This window comes from Orcinus orca, chromosome 4, assembly GCF_937001465.1.
Source record: "Orcinus orca chromosome 4, mOrcOrc1.1, whole genome shotgun sequence".
Classification (NCBI taxonomy): domain Eukaryota; kingdom Metazoa; phylum Chordata; class Mammalia; order Artiodactyla; family Delphinidae; genus Orcinus; species Orcinus orca.
In genome coordinates, this window is record NC_064562.1 from 142274207 (window position 1) to 142300599 (window position 26393).

Consider the following 26393-nt stretch of genomic DNA (forward strand, 5'->3'; position numbering starts at 1 on the left):
TTTTAACAAATGAAACTTCAGTTTCAGAGAGAATCATACATGGGTTGAGTATATTATAATTAATATAGAAGGTATTCACTTCCACATGGTTTCAATGGCAAAAGTAAGCAAATGGGGGGGTATAAAGATAGGACTGTAGATACCACAGGAAGTATAAATAATTCAGACATTTATAAAAGAAATATATTTCTAACCATTGCAGGCAGGGCAGAAGCTTACCCTCTTTAATGGCTGAACTGCTCTGAACTCTCTGATGCTATCTGTCCAGAGTTAGTTGAAAGGATAGTTTCAAGAATTACATGACTAACACGCGCATTTAAAAATTCTATTTAGGAAAAAAGAGTTATTGTTCACACAGGTCACCTAGACAAGCAGACTATACTAATCAAATCACTTGGATCATTACTGTAATTTCCACATCCTTGAATTTATATTGTGAAAGTTGTATAACAAGAAAAGTGTATTTGGAGAGAGTTATCTGGTATATGTTCGTTTTAGCAAAGATGAAAACTAAAGAGGCAAGGTTCAGTGTTGCACAATGACTAAATGGAACCTAGATTAAAACTAAGGTTTTCCGGTCCTTAGATTTTTCCTCAGTAGAATCTAAAGGCAGGAAAAAAGTTGCAAATGTCTTATAACCTCCACTGCTCCAAGGACCAAGTTATGTTAGAAAGATTAATTTCTTGTTAATTCTTATTTTTCTCTTTGGCCACCAATATCATGGTTTCTACAATTAGAAACATTCTGAAAAATGAAAAAAAGTTTTTTTCAGGCAGCAGTGTCTCTATTCATTTTACATCCCATTAGCTACTGCTTCCATTGCAAAAAGTATCGGAACCAGATTTGTGTCACACAGATGTTGTATTGTCAGTTTTTCAATACCTGTAATGGAATTACAGAAACCAACAGGTCTTGAATTCTAAATTTTATTAGCAATATTCACTTGGTTGACTCTGTTTTTTTTCTTCCTATTCAATGAACACTTTCTCTGTAAAATATGATTATTTTCATATTGCTTCATTAATAATTTCTCATTTTCCTTTAATACATATTATAACGTTAAATTTTCTCAAGTCATTGAAATGACTGACAATGGCTATTGTTTTTCTATTTATCCATTTGTGAACTTTTGAAGTTTTAATTCTTACGATTGTATTAATATTTTCTCATGGAACCTTCCTTCTGATTTACTTTTCTATATGGCTTCATAGTTTTCCTTTCTCTTTCCTTCCCTGCTCCTAGGAGTCAGTGTATTTGTTGTCATTGTCACTGGAATTAGAAGAGGAAAAGAATATAATTGCCTGAATTTGCCTTAATGTTTGCTCTGAGAATCAGATAATTTATATTTAGTTCTGTTTATCAAATATACTAGCTGCCTATTTGGTGCAAGACACTGTGTTTGTTATGAGAAGGTGTAAATGTGAATGATGCTATCAAAAACTACAGGTTTATGACAGAAAAACAGAATCTGCATTTTCTTTGCAGAGGCTGAAAGCCCATAACTTGTGTTTTTATTTCTTTTTACAGAAATTTAAACAGTTCTCTTAGAATGCAAAGTGAATAGCATTTTTACTTTAAAGATACATTTTTGTGCATTAATACTTAACATTTTTCCCAGTTTTACTGAGAAATAATTGACATGCATCACTGTGTAAGCTTAAGGCATACAGCATAATGATTTGATTTACATGTGTGAAGTGATTATCACAATAGGTTCAGCTAACATCCATCATCTCATATAGATACAATATAAAGAAAAGAAAGAAGAAAATTGTTTTTAAATCTTTTTGTGTTGAGAACTTTAGGATTTACTCTCAACAGTTTTTCTGTATAGTATATAGCAATATTAACGATAATCATCATGTTGTACATTACATCCCTAGTACTTATTTATCTTATAACTGGAATCTTGTATGTCTTTACCATCTTCCTCCACTTTTCCTTCTCCCCACCCTCCTCATCTGGCAATCACATATCTGATCTCTTTTTCTATAAATTTATTTCTTTGTTTTTGTTTTTAGAGTCCACATGTAAGTGAGATCATATAGTATTTACCTTTCTGACTTATTTCACTCAGCATAATGTCTTCAGAGTTCTCCATGTTGTTGCAAATGGTAGGATTTCCTCATTTTTTATGGCTGAGTAGTATTCCATTGTGTGTGTATGTATAACTTCTTAATCCATTCATCCACCAGCGGACATTTAGGTTGTTTCCACGTCTTGGCTACTATAAATAATGCTGCTGTGAATATGGGGGTACAGATATCTTTTAGAGTTAGTGTTTCTGTTTTCTTTGAATATATTGCCAGAAGTAGAATTGATGGGCCATATAGTAGTTCTTGCATTCCAACAACAATATACAAGCGTTCCCTTTCTCTATATCTATGCCAGCATTTGTTATCTCTTCTTTTTGATGAGGCCCTTTCTAACAGGCATGAGGTAATATATCTCATTGTGGTTTAAATTTGCATTTCCCTGATGACCATATTTTCATGTACCTGTTGCCCTTTTAATATATCTTATTTGAAAAAATGTCTGTTCAGGTCCTTTGCCATTTTAAAATTGGGTTATTTGGGGTTTTTTGCTCATGAATTGTGTAAGTCCCTTATGTATTTTGGATATCAACTCCTTATCAGATATATTGCTTGCAAATATTTTTTTACCATTCTGTAAGTCTTCTTTTCATTTTGTTGATGGTTTCTTTTGCTGTACAGAAGCTTTTTGGTTTGATGTAGCCCCACTTTTTAATTTTGATTTTTATTGTTTGTGCATTGTGTTTCAGTTCAGTTATTGTGTTATAAAATTTCTGTTTTTATTTTTTGTTGGTCTCTATTGCTCTGTCAGTCTTCTCAGTTTTCATGTATTTTTTTTTCTTAATTTCATTTAGTTGTCTGTCTATGTGTTCTTGCAGGTCATTAAACTTCTTTTTTTTTAATTTATTTTTTATACAGCAGGTTCTTATTAGTTCTCCATTTTATACATGTTAGTGTATATATGTCAATCGCAATCTCCCAATTCATCCCACCACCACGCCCACACATACCACATTAAACTTCTTTATGAGGGTAATTCTCAATTCATTTTCTGACAGGTCATAGATTTCCGTTTCTTTAAGATCAGTTATTACAGCTTAAGTAGTTCCCTTTGGTGGTACCGTATTTACCCTGTTTTTCATGATCCTTGATTCCTTACATTGATATCTGCACATGTAAGTAATGTGGTTCCTTTTCCAGACTTTACAGGTTTGCTTTGGCAGAAATGGATCTTCAGTAGTCGGTTCAGTTTGGGTTTCTGGGTGTGTCTGCTGGTATTGTTGTTGGGCAGGTGGGGCCTATTATTATGGTCTGTATTTTGGTGAAACAACTGTTCAGACTCAGAGCTTGGGTATTGGGAGTGTGCCACCGGCTGAGAACAGTTGAACAGGACCGCTGGCTTGGTTCCCTACCCAAGTGAGGCTGTGGTATAGGCTCTGCAGTTGCTTGGGTTCTCTGGACAGGCTTAATGGTTGGGACTGGGTGCTATATTCAGTTGTAGAAGGAGCTATGAATTAGATTCTGTTCCTGGCAGGGGAGCAGGATGAAACCCTGGGCCTGTACACCTCATTGCTTGGGGACTCAAATCAGGCAGGGGTGTGTATTGAATTCCTTGGTCGGGTGAGGCCATTGGTTTTGCTCTGCAGATGGGAAAAGCCATGGGCTGTTCTCTGTTGAAGTGCCACTGTAAGCAGAGCTGTTGAATGGACTTTGCAGTTTCCCATGTGCTCTGGTTAGGTTCCCTGGTCAGACATGCTAGAGGCCATAGTCTGTAATGAGTGGGGCTACAGATTAGTTTCCCTGTCCAGGCACAATAGAAGAAGCAGCAGCTTTAATGCTGGTAAAGCTCCTTGTTGCTTTGACTCAAGCTGACCTGTGCTCAAATTCCCTGACTGAACAAGTCCACTGGTTTTGTTCTGCTGACCTTCAGCTCTGGCTGCCCTTTTTTGGCTTGAGTGCTGCTGAGATGCACAGATTCCCCACGTTCTTACCAGCCCTTCCGGTCAGATAGGGCCAGGAGCCACAGCGGGTAATTGGAGCTATGTCTCAGCTTCCTTGCCTGGGCGGGAAGGAGAGGGGCTGCTCTAGGAAACTCGATTTCTCAAATAGGTTTCTCTGGATGGGAGGTTCCAGGAGCTACCCTCAGCCTTGGCTATAAATTAATCCCCTTGCCCTTGCATACCATGAAAATTCTCCACACCCAGTACTGCCTTTGCTCTGGGGGCGATCAGCTTCGCCCGTCTGCCTCTGTGCTTGAGCACCACTGGGCCGCACACTCCCAGGTGTTCTCACCAGCTCCTCTGGCTGGACAGGGTGTGACTTAGTGCCTTGCCTGGACGTGGGCTCTAGGGATGGGCTCTAGGGACTTGTCTGAGGATCTGAATCAAGCAGCTCTGCACACTGCTGAGTTCCCTGGTCAGAGTGTGCCGCCAATTTAGTTCTGCAGATGAGAAAAGTTGCAGGTTGGAATTACTGCTTGGACAGTGCAGGTACAAACGCAGTCTGTAAGATCCCTGTGCTGGTTGTTGCAGTCCCTCCTCCCTGCTCTGTCACAGTCAGATTCCCCTGCAATCCCTGTGGGGTAAGATCAGAGTAGTGGCTCCCACAAAGCCCAGGCAGGGCTGATTGTTCCCCTGGGGTCTCTTTTCCCAGAGGCTCTGGGGAGACCTCTCTGTGCGGTGCTGCAACTGAACTGGGGGAGGGGCAAGGCAGTCAACATTTAGCTGCTTCTCTTACCTTCTAATGCAGTCTCGTGTCTTGTTCTTGAATAGTGGTTAGTTGTTCCTCTTGTGAGGGGGAGTGAAGTCAGGAACAATTTACTTTACCATCTTGGTGACATTGCTCAAAATTTCTTTAACACACACACATGCATTCCCCCACTCCACTTTTCAACTTTCAGTTTGTGAATGACGCTGATCATTCCAATAACTTACACTAAGAAAACCGTTACAGCTAAATGTTTGTCTTATATCTTATGAAACAAGCATGAATGAATAAAAGAAAGCATGGAAATTTAAGGGAACACTTGAAAATACCTGATTTATATTAAAAAGTCATCACAAAGACTGAACATGCTATTCAGGAATTATTCAATGCTTTCACCCCAGGTGTAATTTGCTCTTTTAAAATATAATAAGACATTTTAATTTGCAGCCAGGTGTGAACATGTTTTTTTTTTTTTTTTTTTTTTTTGTAAAACCATCGCCATTCCCTGCAGCTAAAAGATAAATGATCAAAGATGGGAATAGTAATTTTTATGACTTCCTTTTTAATTGAAGGTTGCATTGAGGCAGCTTAGTTACTGTGCTTAAATGTGAAGTGGAGTTTCCCATCTCCATCCTAAATCTCCATTTTACCCCTGGTAAATAAAACCATAATAGTATATAGAGTTGTTGATAACCAAAAATTAAGTTTCTAGTTTTGCTTCCCAAAGAAAATATATTGGCTATGGTTATATCTATTCATGTAGAATGAAATGGACAACTTAGACACTTAAATGGGTATTTCATTAAGTTTTTTAAAAAAATTAAACAATAGTAAATAGCTAAATTGTAATAGCCACAGTATCTTTTTATAGATTATAGCTAATGCTGTTTCATACTTTTATACAGCAAGTGTAGCAAGAGTCATGGTTCATCCCTCTGGGGAGTATGTTTTAGGTCAGACTTCAATCAGGCAGTTCTGTTCAAGACCCAGAATATAGTATTTCCCTTCTTGGCCACCAGGGCAGAATGAGTAACAAGCATTTTATTGAGGAAAGCAGGCAGGAAACGCAGAGTGCCTAACCTAGACTTGGAAAGCTATAAGATCACTCACTGCTCATAAGTAACCAGTGGCAGTCACTTTTGAGAGCAGAAAGAAGGAAACCAGAGTCTCCTTAGAAGTACAGTTGGTAAAAACTCTGAACCTAAAGTGAAATATAAGCAATCATCTTTAGAAGAAATGATTTTGCAAGTAATAAGTTCACTGATATACTAGTGAAATGACATACTAATGCAGGTAAAGGTGGGACAAAATGCTATTGAGAAATAAAATTAAAAAGTATACGTGGAACCAAAAGATTTTTAGCTAAATTCTTTAGCTGAATTAAGGCATTTCATTAGGTCTTTATGAATAGAGATAGGATATTTATTTTATATTTTATAACCCCAAGTGGTTAAGTGTATAGTAAATTCTACGTGGTTTTCATTTCATAAAAGGATTTCAATCACTCTTGCACCTCCATAAAGTCCTGGCTCAAACAGCCCTCTAGAGATGGAGTGGGGTCAGATAACTATAGCATTTCCCAGCAGACGGCCAGTTAGGTCTGAGTTACTGAGATAACTTACAACTTTTAGCACTGAACCCCATTTATTGTTTCCTTTCAACCTTTATGGAGCCCACCAAATTAAATATTTGACACAGAAGCCTTTAAAGCAAAAACCATTTATTGGATGGCAGCAGTCAAAACAGGAAAGGGAAGCTAGCCCTCTGGGATCCAGAGATATGGTACCTTTCAGAGTAGAGGTGTCTCTAGGTTTGATACAAGGAAACAGCAAATAAATTGGAATGAATTTGTCTTTGACTCGTGGTGGTTGCCTGACCAGCCTGGGTCTCCATGGTGATTTTCCAGGAGAAAATATGTGAGAGTGGAAACGGGTCTCATTTTAGTATCAAGGGAACCCTCACCTTTTTGGTTTTCTGCACTTAGCCTCAAACTGCGCAGCAACGCACCTGGGCCCTGTGTACAGAATGGAGTCAAGTGTCAAACTTGTGTATAGAATGGAGTCAAGTGTCAAACTGGCCACTTTATCCATTTACCATAATATTGAAACCCTCTGACTGTGTCCCTTTGGATTTTGTCTTTGCTTTATATTTGTTGGATGAAATTACTTGACCTTTTTCATGGTGACTTAATGTGGACCCTTGCACACACACAACTCCCCAACACACAGTTTTACCCAAGCAGGGCTCCTTGACCTTTATTATATCCAGGGAAGACTTCTGGGTTGTCTTTGTCTCCTTCTAATCTGAGGCAGGCCAAAACATGTAATGTTTCCCTGATGTTTGACCAGCAAAATTACTTAATTCATCTTTTCTGATTAGAAAATTCATGCACAGTGTATACATTTCAACAGACATAAAAATGTGTATACTGAAAAACCTACCTTTCTCTCGTTCCCATAACCCAATTTCCCACATTCCTCTTACAAGAGCAGGCTCTGTCATAGACTGATACATCACTGACATCAACTTCATCCATAACTTTCTAGAGACTCTATCAACTTTTTTCTTTCTTCCCTCCCTCCCTCCCTCCCTCCTTCCCTCCCTCCCTCCCTCCCTTCCTCCCTTCCTTCCTTCTTTCCTTCCTACCTGCTTTGAGGAAAGCAGGCAGGAAATGCAGAGTGCCTAACCTGACATCATTCTCTACATGCTGCTCTGCAACTTGCTTTTTGTTTAACTTAACATTATGTCTTGGAAATTGTTCCTTATCAGTTTATAAAGTGGCTTAATTCTTTTAATGGACACTGTATTCTCTTGTATAGATACACTTTAAAGTATTTATCCAGTTTCTTACTGATGCTCACTTATGTTGCTGCCAGTATTTTGTATTACAAATAATACAACGCTGAATATTTCTGTACATGTGTCTTGTAGCTTTTTTACCTCTAGAGGTAAGATGAAGAATTTGGTATATTTATATTAATACTACCTTCTACCTTCTTTTCTCTTCTCCCAGCTTTTACAATTTCTAACATTTCATAATACTGGATTTATAGTCTTTACATTTGCTTCAGTAGTAATAACCTGTCCATTTGTTCCAGGCTTAGTCTTACAGTTTAACAGACTTGGTGCTCACCATCAGTCCTTTTGACATTGTTTCTTCACTCACTCCTTATTTGACTGAAGTTGGTTGTTTAATAGTTCCCTCAAGAAGGCATCTTGAGAACTATATCCCCTGAGGTGTTGTGCATTTAGTGTTGTTTATTCCTTTTATATTTGAATAACAGTATGAATGCTAATTAAATCCTTGGCTCACACTCTGCTGATCTCTTCAAAGACTTAATTGCTCTACTAGATTTTAGTATGGATTTTGCCATACAGAAGGAAATGTGACACCAATTTTACTTATTTCTGATTTAAGTGACTTGACCTTTTATTCTGGATGTCCAGAGAATTCTTCATTTATCTTTGATGTCCAGTAAATCTGTAAGTCTTTATATTTTTCTTTATCACTTATTTATTTATTGGTCTGTTATTGGTAGGATATGATGCACTCTTCAAACCTGTAAATTTAAGTCTCCTTTTCTTTTAGGAAAGTTTCTTGAGTTTTATTTTTGTATATTTGCTCGTTTATCATTTAACATTTTTTCTTTGAGGACTCCAACTATTCAAATGTAATATATCCTTTGCTTTTCCTCCACATGTAGCATTTTTTTATTATCCCTTTTATCATTTTCTTAATCCTTTGCCTTCCATGTCTTTTACTGCATATTCACAATTGTCTGATATCCTTCTTGCTACTCCCAAAGTAGCCTTCATTTCCATGATAAGCTTAGTTTTTATTATACCCCTTTCCTAAATTGTGCCAGCTTATTTTTTTTCTCTTAAGTTGTCCTGTCCTTCATGTTTTCAATCAAATATTTATATGAAGCACTTAATATGTGCCAGGCACTATTCTAGGGGCTAGTGATAGAGCAGTGTAAAAGGAGACAAAAATTTATCCTCTCACAGAGCTTACATTATAGTTGGGTTTTGTATCTCTGCTATGATTCTGTCTCGTATATGTGATTACCTCCTTGAATTTCTATAAAATTTCTATTAAATTCAATCCAATATTTTTATCTGCCCCATGAAAAATGATTCTTTTGAGTACAGTTTTTCTACCATCTGTTTTTCCTTTTTCGTTTTAAATTTTTAGTAGCCCAGTCTTATACAGATGTCTATTATGGCTCCTTTTATCGCTCATCTTTGACTGACATCATTAATTCCTTCTAGACCAATTATTTACATAATTTTTTTGAGGGGTGAGAGAGATATCAGATCCATGCTTTAGTCTAGGGGTCAGCAAATTATAGCTTGTAGTTTTAATATGGCCCATATCCTTTTTTTGTACAGCCTATGAACTAGCAATGGGTCTTCTATTTTACTTTATTTTTTTTTTTGCGGTACGTGGGCCTCTCACTGTTGTGGCTTCTTCCAGTTGCAGAGCACAGGCTACGGATGCGCAGGCTCAGCGGCCATAGCTCACGGGCCCAGACGCTCCGCGGCATGTGGGATCTTCCCGGACCGGGGCACGAACCTGAGTCCCCTGCATCGGCAGGCGGACTCTGAACCACTGCGCCACCAGGGAAGCCCAGGTCTTCTATTTTTTTTTTTTTTTTTTGCGGTACGCGGGCCCCTCACTGTTATGGCCTCTCCCGTTGCGGAGCACAGGGTCCAGACGCGCAGGCTCAGCGGCCATGGCTCACGGGACCAGCCGCTCCGCGGCATGTGGGATCCTCCCGGACCGGGGCATGAACCCGTATCCCCTGCATCGGCAGGCGGACTCTCAACCACTGGGCCACCACGGAAGCCCCAGGTCTTCTATTTTTAATGGATTGGAAGGAAGAGAAGGAGGAAGAGGGGGAGGAGGAGGTTGTTACAGAGACTGTATGTGGCCCACAGAGCATAAAATATTATCTCATCCTTTGTCGAAAAAGTTTGCCAATTCCTATTTCATGATAACAACAGTTTTTGTTGTGAAACAAAATAATGTGTTAATGAGTTTGTTAGCCTTCATTTATTCCAGGAAATTGAGATTAGCAGTGCAAAGGAGCATTCACCAATCTCTCCTCTAGCTTGCCTCAGAAACGGTCTGCTTCCTTCAAGTATGGCTCTGTGTGTGTGTGTATGATTTATCTTTCAGCCTCTATTTTATTCCCTGTTTTTAGAGACAATGCTAAAGTTGGTCAGAAAATATTTTGCTACCAGCCCATATATCATATACAAATTTCATTTATGCAAATGAAAGATTATTGATATTGCTTACAAGTATATGTCACTTGCTTTGGAAAAGAGTGCTCTGATGCCTTTATCTGAGACCTACAGCCATGGTTGTATTCTCAGAGATTGTTCCTACACTTCTTTTGTACTCTTTCTACATTTTGCAGCCTTCACTCATGTATTGTGATTTTACGTATAAATGTTAAATCAAAGGTATACAATGGATTTCTATTTCTTATTCTCTTAGTTGTATTTATATGATTATTCAATGGAGAAAAGGAAAACACGTACCTTAGTCCCATATATATTTTAAAATAAAATGTCTGCATTTTTATAAACATACAATATCTTTACTTTGGAATATGTTGTCAGAAAACTTTGAGGAATAAAGATAGTAAAGTGAAGTAGTAAAGATGATAGAAGTGTAAGTTGATACTACTGTGAATGAACAGTAAATTCTTATCAGACTGCCTCATAAATATCTAAGAAGCACACAGTGCTATTTTGGTTGCACACCATGGCAAATCCTTCAGAGCCCTATGTGGTTGGTTAATTAAATTCCACATAATGATCTAAGTGATGAGAGGGATAATTTAAGAAAAATGTGAATGAGTTGAATACTCTAAAGATCAGAGTTAGAGAGACTTGTTCTGTAAATCAGCAAGTCATCAGTACCTACACTGTTTAAGACACTGTGCTAGATGCCAGTTTATTCTATACTTGGCATCAAGCAGATCATTACACTCTACCAAAGGCAAGAGGAAATGGTTTCAACTAGAGATGTAATTGATATAAAATGAATCACTTAAAGTGAGAGGTTAAAAAAAAAGAACATATACAGGGAAAACTCTGCAATAGTAATCCTCTTTTGTCTGTAGTTTCGTTTTCTGTGGCTTCAGTTAACTGCAATCATCTGTGGTCTGAAAATATTAAAAGGAAAATTCCAGAAATAAAAAATTCATAGTTTTAAATTGTGTGTCATTTTGAGTAGTATGATCAAATCTTGTGAGGTCCTGCCCGGGATGTGGATCATCCCTTTGTCCAGGATACTCTGCCCATTAGTCACTTAATAGGTATCCCAGTTAGCAGATTGACTGGGGTATTGCAGCGCTTGTGTTCAAGTAACCCTTATTTCACTTAACAATGGTCCCAAAGCACATGAATAGTGATGCTAACTACCTATCAATAATTACTTTAAACATGAATGGATTAAATTCTCCAATCAAAGTGCTTCCTTTAAGTGAAAAGTTAAAAGTTCTCAATAAGGAAAGAAAAAATACCGCATGCCGAGGTTGCTAGGATCTATGGTAAGAATGACTCTTCTATCCATCAAATTGTGAAGAAGGGAAAAAATTTGTGCTAGTTTTGCTGTCATACCACAAACTGCAAAAGTTAAGGCCATAGTAAATAAGTGCTTAGTTAAGATGGAAAAGGCATTACATTTATACAACGAGATATTTTGAGAGAGGGAGAGAGAGAGACCGTATTCACATTACTGTTATTACAGTATATTCCTGTACTTGTTCTATTTTATTATTAGTTATTGTTTTTAATCTCTTACTGTGCCTAATTTATAAGTTAAACTTTATTATAGTTATATGTATAGGGTAAAACATAGTATATATAGGATTTGGTACTCTCCATGGTTTCAGGCATCTACTAGGGGTCTTGGAACATATTCTCTGCAGATAAGGGGGGACTACTGTATTTGAAGTAATGAGGACCCTGGAAGTAAATAAGATCGTGAAACTATCATGACCATTAACTTTTCTTCTAAGGCTCTTGACACATAGGGAGAAAAAATTAAGATAGCTAGATGAGTCCATTTGAAAGTGTAAATGGAATAAAAAAAGAATGAGATTAAGTTCATATTGGAAGTTTGTTTTAGCTGTTCTTCACACGTATTAACCTACACAGTGAAGTTAAAACCCTTTAAATTTCAGATTGTGGATCTTATTTGAAATCAACTGGACTTTGATTAACTTTCAACATTTTGCAGTTGCAACGCGTTTCCAATATAATTAAAAAGTAAATTTGTTCTATGTTCTCTCTCCCACCCTCATTTTCATGGAGGACATGAATTCTTAAAAAATTTGCCTGGTAACGTTTACTTCTTTTCTGCTCCATGAAGGAATGTAATTAAAACAGTGAAAAGCATTGAGCTTATGGTTCATAATGCACTAATTCATGATCATGTATTAGCATTCTGATTAAAGTAAAATACCTCAAGAAACTGGAGAAAGATTTCATTCTCACCCTTCTCTTTATATGTATGGTGAGTTCTGTGATTCAGGCAGTGTTGCAGCCGAGAGGCTATCGTAAGTGAATGCTGCTTAGGAAGCTATTTAACGGGAGTTTTTAAACAGCTGTTCCCAAGCTTCATTAAGACTCATTATGAGTTGTCATGTAATGGAGAACTTATATTTTTTGATGATCTCTGCATACCAGTAAAGATAAAAGTATGTCTTAAGGCAGAACTAAAAAGAACAGAAGTTGGTACATATTAAAAATAGATTACTAAAATGCCCTAGTTAGCTGGCACAGACCTTAAAAGCTCAGTACAATCATTCAGATTTAAAGGGAAAGATAAAAAGTGACTAAACTCATTGAGCTTTTAATACATCAACTGTTATATTTTTGGGAAAAACTCTATTCTTTTATATGAAAGGTACCTGGGGGCTCCAAAGATTGATCTGCACCTCTCATGATGGGAATTCAGAGAGCTGGCATGGTCACGGCTGAGAAAGGCATCCTGATAACTTTTCTAGTTGTTACCTTGGTTCCAAATGCAGGTAAGGTCACATCTTCCCTCCATGCATCACACCCCAGACACCTTTCTCACACCACACAAAGTGAAAGGTGATTTCAGTTCTTGGTCAAAGCATGAGGATCATTGATACATCTAGTTCTGTATCCACAGGGATCTCCAGAATGAATATATACATAGAATGGACTTGGCAAGATGCATTTGCAGGGGCAGCAGATTAAGGGTATTAAGGGTTTGAAGTTTCAGAGGTGTTTTTTATAGAGCAAGCACACTGTTTTTTACTTAGATTGTCAATAAAAGTAGCAAAGATTTTAAAGGGATGTCTTTACAGTTTGTGAAAGGTAAGAAAACACATAGTATCCATATCAAATGTAAAAATCGCTATTAATTTGAGTAAGATGGCAGGGATAATGAAAATTAATGATGGTTATTTTAGCACTCCAGACCATAACCTAGAACTGCCATTCTTCCATCAAATGTAGCACTTTCTCACAACAAGCACTGTCACCGTGAGCAATCCTGTCAGGGCCATCTGTGTATCCAGCTCTTCATGGCTTAGTGTCACCTGCAGCCCTCCTTCTCATATCCAGTCACACTCATCCAGAACTCAATATCCCTTAGAAAAATCAAGAAAATGCCAAGCAAATGTTTTCTTTTGTGAAGAGGAGACAATGTTTAGCAGGTACACTGCACACTTGCCAGCAGCAAACAGAAGAGCAGATTGCCATGAAGTTCAAGACATCTCGGGGCTGCTCGGAGAAAACATTCCTTCATGACAGAGAACCAGACATGAAGGTGGTTTTAGGAAGAGTGCTTTGGGAGCTAACAAGTACATACAAGTTTACGTAGCCACAAATGCTGCAGAAAGCTGAGTATGAGGGTACCATCTAGGAAAGCGTGCAGAGGCAGAGTAAGAAAAAACTAGATTTGTGTGCCCAGCAGTGTAGGAAAAAGTGTCACGTCTCTTTTACTCCAGATTAGTATGAAAGGGAGAGAGTTGGTGTTATGTGGAGAAAAGGCTGGCTCCCCGCTAAGGAGCAAGGTCAGTAAAGGGAGAGTGGGTAAGAAGAAAAGAATATTTCTCTCGGTTCTTGAAATGTGCTCACATTGTAACCATTTTGTTTCTGAAAATCTTTCCAAGGTAACTATCTTTTTCGAGTGTTGCAAACCAGATTACTGAACAGCTTCATATTTGATAGTCTTCGAACCAGTATCTTGATATCACCAGTAGGTGTGTTAAGAGTTGGGGGACACGGGAGAATTTAAGGAGCATTTGCCTATTTAATGTACCGAGGAGTTATCCAGGAAGTATAGGAGCTTCTTACTGGAAAGTTCTAATTGCTGTTGAGACTGCTCACAGATTAATTTGAAGTGGCAAATGGCAATATTATTGTTTTCCTAATCCCAGTGCAGCAAATCTAATCTTCTCCCTCACAACAGGCTTTCTCTTCTTTCTATTCTCTCATCACTGCAGAACTTTGAATAGTATCTGCAGTTTCAAACCATGCTTTCATACCTATTATTTCACAACCCGGTGAAGAAGGTAGGACCAGAATTACAATCCTCATTTTATAGGTGAAGATACAGGTCAAGGAGGCTATGGGAATTGAGCAGGCCATGCAGCTAGTTAGCCACTGACCTGGAACTTCAACACAGGTGTCCTGAATCTAATCTTGAAAACATGTCCTTTCCAGGATTACACACTGCCACACACCCAATTATAGATGAGGAGATTCCTAAGGAAGAGATGATCTGTTTTTGTTCAGTCTGTTTTCTAGGATTCCTGAGAAGATTTTTGAGATCAAGCCTAGAATGATAATGATTAATTCTTGCCAACTGAGCAGACATATTTTGGAAGTTCCTGCAGCTATTTTTTGTAGTTGTATTTTATTTTTTTTTCAATTATTCCTATTATAAAGAAATTGCCTGTTAAATATACAGTGCTTTTAATAGTAAGGCAGTGTCTGCATGACTAGCTCAATATGTGAAAAGATGACAGGCAATTTAACTTGGCTGTGTAGACTCTGGTTCTGTCTTGTGATGGATAATACTACCTTAGTTTTATGCTGCATTTCTCAGTGTTGCTAAGGATTTAACAAACTGTGCATGGCTATGTGAACAACTTGTTCTCCCCATGAAAGATGGCAAGCATGCTGTGATGACAATACCATGCAATCAGTTTTCAGGATGGCTCCTCTTTGCTCTGGATGCAGCTACTGAAATAAGAATGGAACAAAATGGAAAGGGCTTTGTTAAAGTAAAATGGGACTCGGATGCATCGAGTCCCATTTTGCGCATAGTCTCTTTTACTTAATAAAGAGACTATGACCTCTTTCCTAAGAGGTCATAGTCTTTCATTGTATATTCTTGTAAGGTTATTCCTGAAGGTTAACATACAGGATTTTTGTTGCTTTAAATAAGTAGCAGTTGAAATGTTTTTCTTATATATCATGCCTGTGTTTCTCTAATGAAAGTGAACAATTATTTTGCCATGCTTTTCCAAGCAACCTTAATTTCTCCACATGACAAACTCTTTCTTGTATTTCACAAGTAATTCAGACTTCCATTTTGATAATCCTTGAGTTCAGAAGGAGATGGGATTCAGATAAATATCATTTAAATATAGTTCATCGTGGGCTATTCACTGGAATAGGTTTTATGTCCTCTCTGTATTATTTGGCTCACCATCAAAGGTGCAATTTGTTCTCTGTTTTCAATTTAGTGTATCCTGAGTATTACATGGTATGTTAATTTGAAATATGAGTACCACAGGGTATGGCAGGAACCACAGAATTTAATGTGAATGAATTGGAGTCTTAGGACCATGAGTCAGACCAGCCTTTGCCGAGATGTATTCAGCAGAACAGATCCTGTAGTATGAAGAGGGTGGGTAGGGATGAGAGGGAGGAAGGATATTTGAGAAATGCAATATGCTTCTCTTTGGAATTAGTAATACTATTAGCATATTAATGGCCTTCAGAATTTCTAAAGTGGATAATTTTGTTTAACTTTGTTTAATTCAATATTTCTCAAATTTATTTCAGTCAGTCATAAATATCTCATCGAGTTTTTATTACAGGCCAAGCTTTCTTCGAGAAAAACATGTAAAAATCCTTGTCCCTATGGAGCTCACATTCCAGTGGAGTACACAGACAGTAACAAATAAATATGAAAAATAAAAAGTAAGTCAGATAGTGCAAAGTGCTATGGAGATTAAAAAGAGAGAGAGAGAGAGAGACAGAGAGAGAGAGAGAGAGAGAGAGGGGATGAAGGAGTGGGATTAGAGGTGGAAAAGTTGGATATTTATTTAACCAGAGAATCTGTATTATAAATGAATAATACTTATTAAGGCCTGCAGAACTAGAGTCTGCAGAAAACACTCTGAGAAGCAGAGTTGTATCCTCAGTCAAGAACCTTGGACAGCTCACTTTCTAGGTGCCTGTTTCACGTTTCTTTATAGAACATGATTTCTTTAAAAAGTACCCTGTATCCTAAATGTATTTTTCTAAATTTGGCTAACAATACCTGTGATATGTGAGCTAGTGCAGACACAGTACTTAAACATTTTAAAACCAGCTTTGTCCTTTGAGGGAATAAAATATGTAACCAAAAGTCAGATTAATAACCGCTAGATGTCGGTGTTATCATTGGGTAACAGATATGATCTTAAACCTCCTTAGCAGGCATGGTTGACCTAGATAATTTACTGTATAAGTAGATATTAAAAATTACCTTCTGAGTTTGTTAAAATATAACTGCACAACTTTCACAAGCAGTTCCTAGATGATAAAAAACAAATAATTTGGAACAAGATTTAAAGAAAACATAAGAATGTAGGCATATACCTGTTGCTCAAGCTAAACAGTTAATCAAAACACATTTTGTTCACATTTCCTCAATGTCAGTTAATGTATTCAGGAAATGTCTCCTGAGCAACTAGTATGTGTCAGGTTCTCGACTAGGCACCAAGAAGGGTAAAATTAATAAGCTAATGTCGCTTAAAACAAGGGTAGTTAATGACATAATGTCACTTATATTGGTCAATATATAAGGTCAGTACAGTTTTAGAGATACACATAAAGCAGAGAAGGATGAAGATAAAGGAGTGACATAACCAGCTATGTAGACAATTCAGTGGCAGTAAGGAGGACTGATTTGCAGGGGACAAGTCTGGGGGCAGGAAGCCCTTAGGGGACTTAGGTTGGCAAATGTTTATACTGACTTACTTCACAGACAAATTAGAAGCCATCAGGTAGTAACTCTGTCAACATCCATCAACAAATCTGCAAAACTACCTGCATATTGACTATTCTTCTTTTCTCTCCTTTTACTATGGCATAGGTACCTCTTTTTCTATGTAAGGCTAATGTGTCTACCTGTCCTTTAGCCCTCATACCCTCCATCAGGGGCCTTGTGGCATTGAGCATCCCTAACCTTCAATATCTTCCTCTTTCTCAAGTTCCTTCCCTTCAGGATTTATGCTCTGTTATCACCAATCCTAAAAAACAAAACAAAACAAATTACTCAACCCACCTATCCATGAACTTCCACTGTTTCTACAAAACTCTTACAATTGTCACCTAAAGGCACTGATTACACTTCCCACTCACTCACCCCTCAACCAGCAGCAGTTCACCTCTCTTCACACAAACTGCTCCCACCAGTGGTTACCATGTCTCCAAGTTCAGTAAAGCACTTTCATCCTTTACTTTGATGGTTTCAGAGCATCTGCCACTGTTGAACATTTCTTACTATTTGAAACATCATTTTTTCACAACACTACATTTTCCTGGTTTGCCTCCCTAATTATTAGCACTGTTTGTCAGACATTTCATTGCCTTCTCTTCCTCTCAGTCATTTAGTTTAGGCTCCCTTCCACCGCCGGCCCCCATTCTCACTCTTTGCACTTTATCCACAGGTCATGCTTATCTGCCTTGCGTTATTAAAAATTAACATCATTTTCTCTTTAAGCTTGCTTCTTCACCAATACATTCCAACTTTCCTGTTTCAAATTAGAAAGTTTGACATCATCTTTGATTTTTCTTCTTCTATGACTACACCCAGTAAATGCACATACACTTAAACTTATTTATTTACTGAGTGCCTGCTGTGTGCCAAGTGCTCTGGATATGGTGGCAAACAAGGCATGCAGATCCCTGACTTCATAGAGCTTACAGATGAGTGGAAGAAACCAAGAACAAATATGCCAATAAGTTATAGACAACAAGTTGTGATAGATATTTTGAAAAATATGTTGTGAATAAAAGTATTTAGAGTCTAACACTAAACAAGGTGTTCAGGGAAGTGATATTTAAACTGAGTCCTCAAGGATGGTAATAAATCAGTTATGGAAATTGGGGAAATAGTGTTTCAGGCAGAGGGGAAACGTGTCAAGGCATTAAGCTGGGAAACAGTTACCACTTGTTTGTATCTCTCTGTGCTCAAGCCTCTAAATGCTGAATATGGTTAGTAAAGCCCTTTAGGGTTGTGAGCCTGACTTGTCCTAGCCCCACTTCTTGCTCTGGCATTTCAGTCTCTTTGTTCACTTTGCAAGGGGCTTTGTTTAGTCCCCCCAATATGCTAAGCTCTCTCTGACTTTGAACTCTCCCACAAGCTTTTCCCTTTGCTGCTGGGAATGATCTTATTGGACTGTCTCCTTTATTTGGCTAGTTGAGACTCATTCTTCCGGTCTTCTCAAGGGCTGGCCTTGCTGGACTGGCAGCTCCACCCCCATCTCCTGGTAAGAGAGTGTCTCACAGAAGCTCCTATGCTCCTCTTCATAACTGGTTTTGCTCTTGTTTAGTGTTAATCTTCTACACCACACTATAGACTCGATGAAGACAGGGACTCTATCTGTATTTTTTTTAACTCTCTATCCTCAGTGCCTAGTACTGTACCTGCCATATTATAAGCACTCAATAAAAATTGGTTGCATGAATGAATGAATAGAATGAATGAAAAGATATTTAAAGATAGGCAGATGTGGGGGGGGTTCAGATGATCACGCACAGGTGCTACCCATATTGATGGACAAGTTTATGTGGGAAAGATATTTCGATCAGTTTGAGAAATTTTGGATTTAAGTTTAGGAGTGAGAATCTTCATGTGTGATAGTCTCATTAAAAAAAAAACAAAACAAAACTCATTTGACTCCCCCATCCTTCCTCAGCCCCCATTTCATTTCTACTGTTCCTCTTGGAGAAAAAGTCCTCAAAATAGCTGCCTCTAATTTTCTTCACTTCTGATGTTCTGTTAACCCATTTCAGTGAGGCTTTTGTCCCCACCACTCAGCAGGACCTGCTTTTATCATTGTCTCTAATTGCCTGCTTGTTTCAAACCCAGTGGCCCATACATCTTACTTAGGAGCACTGATACTGTTCATCCTTCCTTCTTTCTGGAAACACTTTCTCCTTTGGCCTCTGTGTTCTCTTCACACCACACTGTTCTTCACTCTTTTTTGCTAGATTTACCTCCACTTTCCAAACATCAAATATTGAGGGACCCGAGGTCTCCATCCTCAACTTTTCTCTAACTGTGTGTTTTATCCAATGCTCCAAATGCTTTGCGAAGCATCTATTCTCTGGTGGGTTCCAGTATCATATGTGTAGCCCCGATCTCAATCGGGAACCCCAGACTCACCTATTCAATTTTCAACTTGACATCTGCACTTAGATGCTAATTAGACATCTCAAATGTAACGCAGCAAACGGAACTTTTGAATTTCCTCCGAAATCTGCTCCTCCAGAAGTCTTTCTCATTTCTGTAAATACAGCTCCTTCTGCCAGTGGCTTAATCCAAACATCTTAAAGTTCATCCTTGACTCCTCTCTTGCTCTCACATCCCGCATTCCATCTATCCCAATCCTAAATGCTCTGATTGTGAAATGTCTCCTTACCCTCTTCCCCATGGTGAAGTAGGCTAACCAGTCCCTTGAGTCTATCCATGCCCCACAAAGCCTGTTTCTGCACAGCAACCAGAGTAATTTTTTTTTACATAAGTTTGCCAGATCATAATACCTCTGTTTACAAAATTCTCCAGTGGCTTCTTAGCTCACTTTGCCCTTACCATGGCCTTCAAGGCCCTGTATGATCTGTCCCCAGTCTACCTTTCTGACTTATCTCATTCTGTTTTCCTTCTTGGCAAAATGTACCCTAATCACATTGACTTCTTTGCTTCCCTTCAGTGCTCCACAACAGCTCCCACTTCAGACCCTTCACATGGTCTGCTCTTTTGCTGGGGACACTCTCCAGATATTTTAACATGGCTCACTCCTTCCTTTAAGTCTCTGTTCAAATGTTACTTTATCTGAGAGTCTTTCTATTAATACCTCATCAAAAAGAGAATCTTTTCTCACTTTCTGTCCTACCCACCTTAGTATCATAGTACTTACAAGTTTGACACATAATATATTTCTTTATTTTAGATAGTGTGCACATAATAGGCACCTAAATGAATTCAATCAGAATTCTAACTAGAATTCAGACTTATGGTTCAGATTTAGACAACCTATTATGTTTCCTTATACATGATTCAAACAAAGCAAAAAACTGAAAGCTCTTTCATATGTGTCCTGTTCTTCAGATGGCATGCGGATTCCTAAGGATAATTGACTATATGATAGGATTATGTGGTTCCTCATTTTGCTAAAAATTTGAACTCTTTTTTTCCATGTCTGTTCCTGTGCTTTTTCCCTAGGTTACCCTAATTATTCAGACTTATTTAACCTTCTGGGCTCATTCTTCTTATCCTTTCAGTTTACGGCTCCTTTCAAGTTTATTTGCATAAAGAAAGAGCAGCAGCACTGCCAGTAACTTAGTTTTCTAAGCCAGTCTGATTCTTTTAGAAAAATTCTAAAAGGGTTTACCCCGCTTTTTAACCTCATAACATTTTCAAAACAACATAACATAGCAGAAACAATTTGTAAAGAGTTATGCAGTAATTTCCCAACACCTCTCAACACCATGTGCCAGCTGGTGCTCTCAGGGTGAATGGCTGGGTAATGGCTCAGTTCCCAGGGAGAAGGAAATGAATATCTAAGCAAGTTTTTTGTTTTGTTTTTCAGTGCAGTTAAATTCCCTTAAGGCAGACACTTTGTTTTGTTCCAGGCTTTTTTATTCCCTGGGCCTAGGATTGTGCCTTGCATTTTGTGGATATGCTAAAAATAACTCTAAGTAAATGAGTGAAGAAATGAGTTAAAATTAGCAAAAGGAGTTCACATAAATAGAGAAGCAAGGTTGTTTTCCGGAAGGAGTTTTAAATATGATGTGTGAGATATGGGACTTAAAACATGGTCAGGATAAGTAAGCCACAGGCTTTGTTCATTCATTTGTAAAATGGAGACAATGATACCTCATAGGACTTGTTGCCAGGATTAAGTGAAATAGCATGAAATATGCGGCACATACCGGATACTAGATAAATGTTTAGTTTTTTATTCAGTCCCCACCAGCCGCCCGCCTTCTTATTCTTTGGGTCATTATGTAATAGTACTAAGGAGTGGAATATTTATTTTATTGGGAAGAATAATGGGATTAAAGATGGAATTGAATGGGAATAATTATTTTCTGGGGCCATTTCTTCTTTGGTTACTTCATAGTTTCTCGACCTTATTTTGGGCTGGATAATTTTTTGTTGCAGTTTCAGGTTGTCTTTTGCATCATAGGATCTGTAGCTGCATCCCTAGCCTCTACCCATTAGATGCTCAGAGTACCCTCCCAGTTGGGACAACCAAAAATGTCTTTAGACATTACCAAATATTCCCTGGTGGGATTGGGATAGAGGTGGTGGGAAATAACTCCCAACTGATCAGGAACACTGATTTACTGCGACAATGGGATGAATTAGAGTTTCCCAATAAAAGGATGTCCTACCAACCTTAGAAGAAGACGTGATTTAGGCTGGGCCCTAGGGTAACATGAGTAAGAAGGGGGCTATCTGATATTAAGTCCTTTTTCTCTCACTTCCTCCTGCTTAGGGGCAATATATGCAATTCATGCTTATTGTTGACTTTGGTTCCAGTTTCCTGAAACCGGCAGTTTACAGTTGATATTCTGGTATAATTATTAATAATGCTCCTTTTTATTCTCGAAAGTGTTCCTGTTTGGACAGTAAGTTGTATGGTCACTTTAGCTTATGTAGTGACCACTATTCTAGATGCTGGAAATTCAGTGGTAAAAACAAACCCATTTGGAGCTCATATTACAAGTGGGGAGGAAGAAAATAAATGTGTTGTGCGATATTGGTTAGTTACAAGTGTCATAAAAATGCAAAACATGGAGCGAGGGAGTGCCAGGAGTGGACTAGGGTAACCCTTTAAACAACGTAGCTGGGAAGACTTCTGCCAGTAGTGCCATCTGAGTACAGACCTAACGACGTGTGGATGTGGGTCAGAGTTCTTAGGGCTCTCTCTAATCTAGACTTAAGTTAAAGGGGCAAAACCTTCACTTTAGTTTTATTTTCACATCATACACATGAATCTCCTAGGCAAATCCAGGTTTTATATGGCCTTAAGATTACACAATGCGGGTGGAGCGCTATTAAAAATGTAAAATTACAAATGACGATTAGATGAGAGGCCCGAAAGCTTAAGCTTCATTAGTTTGATGATTAGTCCACTTCTGGGGTCAAAGCTAATCAAGGGACTGGGGGCAGAGCCCTGTCTGGAAAAGAAGAATGAAACATCTCCTCCATCAAGCAGGGAGAGTGGTGGGCCTGGTGAGAGAGGGGGAAGATCCTGAGACATCACTAACACCCCAAATACCACGTTTTTGCATAATATTGACTATTTATAATTTCTTATGGCTGGGTTATACTACCCCTACCCCTCACCAGTTACCCACAACATTTGATTGTGGGTCAGCAACTGTATGTCATTTTGTGAGATAGTCCACAAAGGAAGCTTTGAGGAATAAGTGATTTTTTTTTTTTTTTTTTTGCGGTACGCGGGCCTCTCACCGTTGGGGCCTCTCCTGTTGCGGAGCACAGGCTCTGGACGGGCAGGCTCAGTGGCCATGACTCACGAGTCCAGCCGCTCCATGGCATGTGGGATCTTCCCGGACCGGGGCACGAACCCGTGTCCCCTGCATGGGCAGGCGGACTCTAAACCACTGCGCCACCAGGGAAGCCTGGAATAGTGATTTTTAAATTGTCATTAATGTCTCTAATGATAGCTGACAAGTAATTAGCCTCAAAAATATTCTAACCAAGTGGGTTGAGCAATTAAACCTGTCCAGGAAAAGTAAAGGATGTCTCATTTGATAAGAAAAGAGTAGGTTCCATGCAGTTTATTCCATTAAATGAGCTACTTCATTGTAGGCAGATTCAGAAGCTCTTTGTTCTTTCTCTTAAACCCCATAGCTTCGAACTATGGTCCTATTCGAAATCTGTCAGCTGAGGTCTTAACCATAACACCAGTCTTATCTTTTCAAAAGGATTGGATCAAAATAGCTTAGTTTTCATCTGAGTTTAACAGGGAAAATGGCCTTTGGCTGTCACTCTATAATGAGAACTTTCCCTAGTGGCCAGCACTGAAGAATACAATAATGTGTTGACTTCACGTTTATCATCAGAAATTCTAATCTCTAAATATGTAAAAAAAAAATCATAGCTCTTTAGAGAAGTGATATGAGTTAGTAATATAATTCACTATTTCACCTGTGAGAAGAGCTTAATGAGAACTAAATATTTCTTTAGACTAGGTCAAAATCAAGAGCAGTGGCTCATGTTGTATATCCTTAAACATCAAACGCAGCTCCAGAGAAGCAGTGTATCATGGAACGAACAGTTTATGTTCATGACAGGCTGCATTACTAGATATTATATTGGGAACAAAACAAATCAAATTTAGGCATTTGTACAAAGTTTGAACAATGGAACTTTCCTGTGAGCTCTGAATTAGTATTTCAGCTACCAAACCAGAACTACAGTCTTTGTTTCCACATTTTTTCTTACATTATCAACAAGCGTAAAAAATATTAGTAGTTTTTGATTTGAATTTTTCCCTGATGGATGTATGTCCTTTAATATGCAGGGAATGTGTTTGTGTTTGTCTTCTTTCAGTCTAAAAACTTGGAAAAGCTGAGTTTTTATTTTTACTTGGTAGATTATTTTACTCTGATATTTCAGTTGGCATTTTTTCCCTCTATCTTCAAATATGTTAGCATGTAGAATTTTGGAAGTATCTTGTACCAGTGCAAGTATTGATTTCATTATGACACTATGCATATTTATCTGAGTGAGAAATGGATCTGAAAATTGAATGTGATTAGAATAATCACTTGTAGTAGTGTCAGTCAGTCTGCCTAGATGGGAATATAAAACGGTTTGGAATTTCTATAAAAAATGTTTTAAACAAATTGTGAGCAAAGCTAGTATGTGACTACATATATATACACCTGTATATATAACAATTATAGACAGGAACTACTTCTGTATTTACTGATTGTTTCACAATTCTTCAGAGAATTAAAATATCATATAATGGTACCAGGTATAAAATTTACATTTGCTTCTCTATTTTGACATACATTTTCCCTAAAATTAAAAAAAAAATAATGAACCAACTTTCTATGATTTAATATCTATACTGAATTTTGAGGATTTCAGTATAATTAGGATTACCAGGTGGTTTAGGTATGAAAACACATTTTAAAAAATTGAATATTACATAATAATATATATAAAAGCAAAAATTTAGAAGAAAGCAACATATTTAAAAAACAGGGCTTTTGTTAAATAAGTTACTCCTTACACATAAAACTCTTTGAGGCACAGACTCTTAGCTCCTTCCCTTTATCTATTCCTGCCTTCTCACTTTGTAACAGAATCCCAGATACTAAGTGGATACAAACACGTAGTGACATTTCTCAGAGTACCTTAAACTGGTGTGACTAAGTTCTTGCCAATGAGGTATAAACAAAGTGTTCTGTGGTGCTTCTGAAAACTTTTCTTAAAAAGGAGCGGCTTTGCCTCTCTTCTGCCCTTTGAACAACTCATTCTCTGTCATATACATGTGATGATTGGCATTCTGGGATCCATCTTGGTTGAGAAGGCGGAAAGCAACATCTCAGAAATGGCAAAAAATTGAGCTTGAAGGGGTACAGGGTGTTTTTCAACTTTATAGAAATGCTCTACCAACCTCAAACTATCAACCTCTGGAATTCTTTTGTGTGTGAGAAAAATAAACTTATATTTTGTTTGAACCACTGTTGTTATTATTTTTTGCACATGGCCCAGTCTCTTCCCAAATGGTATGTAATATAATCATTTAAATCCCGTTTTTAAAGGATATTTAATGGCATGGGGAAATTAAGGTTGTATGTTAAGTGAAGTAAATAAATTAATTTGTTAATTAACAGACAAATAAACCAAGCTGCTGACAACTCATCATTTTTACTTTCTTCTTTATACTTTTCTGTTTTATTAAAATTTTCTAAAATGAATATGAATAAGTAACACTGTGAAGAACATTTTTGTACATAAAATTTATTTACATTGTTGCTCACTTCCTTATAAAAAAGTAATCCACTTAGAAGTGCAGGGTTAAAATGATTTTTCATACATTTTGGCAAATCAGTAGCTACAGTGATTTAATCTAATTTGCCCTGAAGCCAGTGGCATAAAGAATGTGCTATTTTCTTGCTTTATAACAAAAGAGTATTATTCTGAAATGTTAAAAATTTGACTATATGTTAGCTTCATGTTTTTTTCACTTTTTTATTAAAATTTGGATTTTTTCCCTGTAAAAATTATTGGTGAAGCATTAATAACCTGAACTAGATGTGTGAAAGAAATAGAGGAGTCAAGGACGATTCCAAGGTTTTCAGCTTGAGCAACTGGAGGTATAAAATCTGATGGAGAGTGGTAAGTGTAGAAAGAATCCTACAGACTTAATTTGGGAAGCATATCTGAAAGTTAGTCCTTTTAACAAATGGAAGTATAATTGACCTACAACACTATGTGAGTTCCAGGTGCACAACATAGTGATTCGATATTTCTGTACATTACAAAATGATCATCACAATAAGTCTAGTTACCATCTGTCACCATACAAAGATATTACAATATTATTGACAGTATTCCCCACGACTCTAAAATTTAGTCGAGTATGTTAAACGTGAGATGTCTTTTAGAAATCCAATGGAGATGTAGCATGGGAAGATAGATATGAATTCGGAATTCAGGAGAGAGGCTTAAGCCAAAGATATAACAGATACCAGTAGGTGGTAGATATAGGGGTGCTTGTTAGCAGACTCTCCTTACTGATTGCTTCAGTTATGTTCAGTGAATTGAGAGGCAAGTTCATCAACTGGGGAGTGAGGGTAAGCAAAGAAATGTTTGAAGTTTGAGGAAAAAGGATCAGTGTGAAATATCAGCTGGTGATAGCGGAGAGTGAATGGACCAAGGAAACACAATATGAATGACAAGAAGCACTAAGGGTCCACCTGAGGTTTGTGGTCATAAATTTAAAGTGAAGCCAGTCAGCATGGTTATGTGTTTTTCTCGAGTCACTTTCAGCTGCTTGGGTGCAGGCATGAAGTAGGCTGAAAATTGGATTTAACCTGGATTGTGGTTTAGCCAAAGGAGTATGAGGAAGGGAGAAATGACCAAAACAATTTTGTGAGAATCCG